Below are 6787 nucleotides of genomic sequence, written 5' to 3'. Positions count from 1 at the left end.
GTAACGAAAATTGAGAGTTTAGTAATAACTCAATAGACCTGGAATAGGGAGCCCATAACAGATTTGTGCATGTATTAAAATTTAGTTTACCATAAATGTGGCATTTCAAATGAACGAGAATGAAGGCTAGTTTAAAATGAGTTGGAGTTAGATAAAAATTGAAAAAATAAAGATGGATCCCTATGTCACACTACCAAAATTTAAATACCACATGTAAAGAAGATCTAAAGTAAAAAAAACAAAAGTTTAAAAGTACCAAAAGAAAATATGAGAACATATGGACAAGGAGAGCCTACTTAGGCAAAATATAAAATCCAGAAACAAGAAATTAGTTTTATAAAATGGAATGCCTGGGGCACCTCGGTGGCTCAGTCCGTTGAATGTCCCACTCTTGATTTTGGCTCGGGTCCTGGTCCCAGGGGGATCGAGTTCTGCATCAAGCCTGCATTGGGCTCTGTGCTGTGTGGAGCCTACTTGGGATTTTCTTTCTCCCTCTGCCCTTCTTCCCCCTTCATGCTCGCTCGCTCTCTAGCTCTCTCTCTCAAATTAAAAAAGAACAAAAAACAAAAAAAACCCTCTGTATGATGAAAGCATAAACAAAATTAAAGATTACAAATATTTGTAAAATATTTGCAATATAAGTAATAAGTAAGGAAAAAGAGAAGCAACTCAATTTTTTTCATGTGCAAAGGAACATTGGCAGAGATGGTTCAATATCTCCAATTTCCATTCTGTGCTGCTTCTGTAAGAGTAAAAATTTTAGTTGGGCATGGATTTGCCCAAAATAAAGATTATATTTCACAGCTGCCCCTAAAGCCTGGTCACCTTTGGTTTGTGGCTGAATTATGGCCAGGGTAATACAAAAAGAAGAGTCATGGAAGAGATTCCAGGAAACTTCCTCAGAGAGCATGTGTGAGTCCTTGATCCCCCTCTTCATCTTTCCCATCTTTCCCTCCATCCTCCTGCTCAGAACACAGATGCTTCCATCTTGGACTTGTGGTCAAGGTGAGGAGTTGGATTTGTATAGGAAAGAGTGCCCCTTATCCTGTGGGAGAAATTCAAGAATGGTATGCATGTAGATGAGTGGCAGTAAAGGGATGGAAAGATGAGCAAGATAATACTTTAATGGCCTCAATTTGTTTGAAGAAGCAGGAGAAAACCTACCTAAGAGTAAGGGAAGTGAGAACTTTAGGACAATGGTACTGACATGGCACTGTTGTTGAAAACAATGAAGAAGAAACCTGAAAACAAAATGCCACAAAATGAAAGGAGAGCCTAGCAAGAGTTTAGGGCCATAAATGTGTAGTGGTACCAATCTGCAAGGTTTATTACAAGGCCTACTGATTTTTTTTCTCTGATATCGACTAGCTAATCTGAAGACAGGAGCAAAGGAAGCAAATTAAGGTCTTAATCCAAGGTTGGGATATAGTAGAGTGGGTTTGCCAATAGAAGTAAAAGGAGTATTTGTGGGAGAATATTTTTTAAGATTTTATTTTTAAGTAATCTCTACACCCAACATGGGGCTCAAACTCACAACCCCGAGATCAAGAATCACTTACTCTGAAGCACCTGGGTGACTCAGTCCGTTGGGTGTCCAACTCTTGATTTCAGCTCAGGTCATGATCTCACAGTCATGAGCTCAAACCCCACCTTAGGCTCCACGTTGAGTGTGGGGTCAGCTTGAGCTTCTCTCTCTCCCTCTGCCCCTCTACCCACTCACATGCTCTTTCTCTCTTTCTCTAAAATAAAAAATAATAACAGTAATTAAAAACAGTCACAGGCTCTACCAAGTAAGCCAGCCAGGCCTCCCATTGTGGGAGAATATTTTAGATGATCAAACATGAGGCTCATAGAGCAAAAAGAAAGCCCAACATGAGTTTACTAAACTGGGAGGAAGTAGAAGGACCAAGGAACTGAAAATCTTGACAATGGTGAAAACCAGAGTGGAAATGAAGCTACGGAAAAGCTGGCGGCTGGAATCAGGGATCAGGACACTTGAATTTTACTTGAAAAGATGTAATGAACATTTTCTTCTAAACATTTCTTCTGGGGCGCCTGGGTGGCTCAGTTGGTTAAGCATCCGACTTCAGCTCAGGTCATGATCTCATGGTTCAGGAGTGTGAGCCCTGCTTCAGGCTCTGTGCTGATAGCTCAGAGACTGGAGACTGCTTCAGATTCCGTCTGTCTGTCTGTCTGTCTATCTCTCTCTCTCTCTCTCTCTCTCTGCCCCTCTCCCACTCATACTCTGTCTCTTTCTCTCAAAGATAAATAAAACCATATTATAAAAATTTCAAATATTTCTTCTAAAATGAAGGTGTTCTACTATAAGGCCAGTTCCAGAATATGACCATGGAATAGACAGAAGTATAGCACACTGGTTAAGAGCACAGACTTGGAGCCAGGAACAATTTCTGTTGCTGGTTTTGTTATTTATCTTCAGCACACCTGTTTATAAGACTGTTATGAGAAATAAATAAAAGAAATACATTGCTTAAAGAGCTTTGTTCAGTATCCAGTACATACTAAGCTTTTGATAATTGATAGATTTAAAAAAAACAAAAATGAGAAAAAACACAGGCATGCCCTATTATTCTGTCTACTATTGATTAAGATGCACAACACGTTTTGGGGTAGAAAAATATGATAGCTTTAACACTGATGCTAATTTTGCCTATGGGGAGCAAACATTTCCAAATTGTAAGCTAATGCCTAATAAGAAACAAGTCAAAAGCCTAATCCAATCATGAGCTCTTTATTTTGACAGAAAATGTCTAAGAAAACAAGTACGCACTATAGTTCAGAAGGCATGACTATTACAATTAATGAAGTCAGCAATTACAGCAAAAACTCAACCCCCTCAACTAAGCCAACATTTTGAAAAGAGGAAATAAATATTTTCAAATGAAAGAGATTTTTAATGAAAAATATTTTAAATGAAAAAGAACCTATTTCCAGATAACAAGTAAAAAATAATCATAAGTAAACAACCAAAGAGCTAGTGTGCTTAGAGGCAGCAGAATTATTCTTGGTAAAGCTGGAGAGGATGTCAGAGTTACCTAGTGCAGTCAGCATGTTGAGTATGAGAAAGCTTTCCCTCGTCCATATGCCCTTATCAGTCCTCCCTCACTCTTTATCACCTGAGGTGTGAGGAATATATACCTGCACATCAAAAGTAATAAATAAACCAATTCGGCAGAAGCCCGTACACTGCAGTTGGAGAACAGGTATACCCTGTCATGGGCTGAGGGAATGACTGCAGACGAGTTATCTGCTAGTTATGTGTGAGGGCACCTGGTCTGTTCTGGGATATACCAAAGTCCATTCAGCTCAGAGGGCTTTAGACCACACGACTATCGGGCAATACCGGCTGTTCAGTGCCTGGCACATAGGAGGTACTCAACAAATGTTATTAAAATCCACTTGTTTACTTATGTAGCCAACATTAGTGAGCACCTAATATGTGCCACACATTATTCTAAACATTAGAAATAGAGCAAACACATTTTAAAATGTTGTCTTTATTCTGGGGTTGTTTGCATCATGGAAGTAATGCATGATGGTTGCAAAAAGTGAAACAGTACAAAGGCGTGTCAAAAATTTCTTTGTGGTCAAATTCGGGATCATCTGTTTTAAATGGTCCAAGAACATATGGGGAGAAAAGTGTTTCTTCTTTATTTAAAGGTTGGAAAGTCTTTTTCCTATATTCATGAGTGCATGTGTACATGTGGGTGTTGGCACACACATGCACAAGTTTACTTATTCTATTGTTCAAATCCTACATGTCCTTATATTTTTTTTACCCTCTGGAGATGTCCAGTTTTGATCTGCACAGACTAAAATCTCTTACAATAATTATTTTATCTCATCAGTCAATGAAAATTGAGATTGAGGAATCGTACAATGAATTAAGATGCAAGAGCTAAAGTAACCCCTTTGTTAAGCACCAAATGAATCAGAAACACACTAAATGAATTGTTAATAGAACTGTCTACAGCTAAATACATTGTGGATTGAATGATATTTTTTTCTTCAGAAAAATCCTTTTTCTGTTGATGTCAAATTAAATCCCTCAAAATACAAGAACTACATATCAGATCATTTACCTCTTCTACGAGTCATAATTATTCCTGTTGGCTCATTTTTGATGTTGGCTTTTGTATGGTTGAAAATGACTGTACAATTAAGTAATTCTGTTAAAAAGACAAAAATTAGGTTTTTTCTCTTCAGAAACAGAAAGCCATATGAATACAGTGATGAGAAACTAAAAAGCAATTCAGAAACACTTTTAACTATAACACAAAGTCCTGTTAGCCTCGCCTACAAACATGATTGTGAGCAGAGAATCTGCTGGCATTGTTCATCTTTAAAGGTCCTTCGCTTTCCTTTTGGACAATTCCCCTTCAGGTTTTAAGTAAGGAGCAGATAATGTGCAAAACACAATATGTTCCATGTATAGAGGAGCCCCATCCGGAAAGATGAGCCACAGGAGGAGATGCCCTGCTGATCATCTTTGCTACTAGTCACATTTTTTTGAAGTCTCAGAGGTTTTGTATGGATAAAACACAGAGAAAACCTTTCCATAACAAAAGGACCCAGAGGATGGATCTATAATAACGGCAGGTGTTTATAGTTCTACAACATGTTTACTTTTCATAGAGGTACAACAAATGAGTTCATCCACACCTGGACAGATGACAGGGAGTTTAACTTAAAGTTAAAAAAAAAAATTAAAAAATAAAAAAATAAAGTTGACCATAGCTCCAAACACTTTTGAAGTAAATTCGCTTAAAATCTTCACTGACCAGATTATTTTCCCACTTCAAAAACTTAACAGTTTATTAATTAATGTCGAAACGTGCTGCAAGCCCTTATCTTTAGAGGAGGGACTAATTTATCTTACTTGAGATTCTTTTGCATTAAAATGGATTGTTTTGTCAAGAACAAGAACATTTTATTTGCGGGCGCCTGGGTGGCTCAGTTGGTTAAGCGTCCAGCTTCAGCTCAGGTCATGATCTCACGGTTCGTGGGTTCGAGCCCCGCATCAGGTTCTGGGCTGACAGCTAGCTCAGAGCCTGGAGGCTGCTTTGGATTCTGTGTCTCCCTCTCTCTCTGACCCTCCCCAGCTTGCGCTGTCTCTCTCTGTCTCTCAAAAATAAATAAAAAACATTTAAAAAATTTTAAAAAAAGAACATTTTATTTGGTCCATGGGTATATTTGGCCTCTACCAAAATGAATCTTAAAACCATTCATTTCTGCATCATTTCTTATGTGAGCAAAAAAACAAACAAATAATTCTTTTTTTTAATGTTTATTTATTTTTGAGACAGAGAGAGAGCATGAGCAGGGGAGGGGCAGAGAGACACAGAATCCAAAGCAGGTCCAGGCTCTGAGCTGTCAGTACAGAGCCTGACGCGGGGCTCAAACCCACAAACCCTGAGATAATAACCTTAGCCAAAGTCGGACACTTAACCAACTGAGCCACCCAGGTGCCCCCAACAAATAAGAATTCCTATGAATAAATAGATTAAACCAATTCTACTATTAAATTTCCTTTGAAAACAATTCTTTGCCATAATCATCATAGTTATTTGCTGACCATCTACCAAGTGCTTTACCCTCATTTCATTTAATACTCTCAATAATCCTACAAGAGCGCCCAGGTGGCTCATTTGGTTAAGCATCCAACTCTTGACCGTGGCTCAGGTCATGATCTCATGGTTTGTGAGTTCGAGCCCCACATCAGGCTCTGAGCTGACCATGCAGAGCCTGCTTGGAATTCTCTCTCTACCTCTTTCTCTTTGCCTCTCTCTCTCTCTCTCAAAAATAAATAAACGTTTTTTAAAAATACTCTCAGTGGCCCCGGCGGAGAAGCTGAGGTCATCATTGAACTTGAAATATTTAAAGTGGATACAAAACTGTTTCAGCAATGCAGACAATTAAGTGTGTTGTTGTGGGTGACGGTGCCGTTGGTAAAACATGTCTCCTGATATCCTACACAACAAACAAATTTCCATCGGAGTATGTACCGACTGTTTTTGACAACTATGCAGTCACAGTTATGATTGGTGGAGAGCCATATACTCTTGGACTTTTTGATACTGCAGGGCAAGAGGATTAAGACAGATTACGACCGCTGAGTTATCCACAAACAGATGTATTTCTAGTCTGTTTTTCAGTGGTCTCTCCATCCTCATTTGAAAATGTGAAGGAGAAGTGGGTGCCTGAGAGAACTCACCACTGTCCAAAGACTCCTTTCTTGCTTGTTGGGACCCAAATTGATCTCCGAGATGACCCCTCTACGACTGAGAAACTTGCCAAGAACAAACAGAAGCCGATCACTCCAGAGACGGCCGAGAAGCTGGCCCGTGACCTGAAGGCGGTCAAGTACGTGGAGTGCTCTGCACTCACACAGAAAGGCCTAAAGAATGTATTTGATGAAGCAATATTGGCTGCCCCGGAGCCTCCAGAACCGAAGAAGACCCGCAGGTGTGTGCGGCTATGAACGTCGCCAGAGCCCTTCCGCACAGCTGGGGTCAGCACCGCACTAAAAGCAATGTTAAATCAAACTAAAGATTAAAAATTAAAATTCGTTTTTGCAATAATGACAAATGCCCTGCACCTAGCCACATGCACTCTTGTGAGACAGCCCCTTCCCCTCCTCAGTACTCGTTAACTTGAGTAATCATGTATTGTCAGAAAGGTGGTTAGTACTAGCTTTTGTTTTGTCATTTCAAAAAAAAATTTTTTTCCCTTTGTTTTGTTTTTGTTTAAAAGCAAGGCATGCTTG

The 6787-nt window shown here is 39.3% G+C and overlaps 1 pseudogene; it reads left to right on the top strand.

The window, feature by feature from the left end:
- Window positions 1-5862: 5862 nt before the first annotated feature.
- On the top strand, window positions 5863-6609 carry LOC115277064 (annotated as a pseudogene).
- The last annotated feature ends 178 nt before the right edge of the window (window positions 6610-6787 follow it).

The sequence above is a fragment of the Suricata suricatta genome, chromosome 13 (genome assembly GCF_006229205.1).
Source record: "Suricata suricatta isolate VVHF042 chromosome 13, meerkat_22Aug2017_6uvM2_HiC, whole genome shotgun sequence".
Taxonomy (NCBI): Eukaryota; Metazoa; Chordata; class Mammalia; order Carnivora; family Herpestidae; genus Suricata; species Suricata suricatta.
The sequence above is the reverse complement of the archived record's forward strand: the minus strand, read 5'-3'. Positions and strand labels throughout refer to the sequence as shown.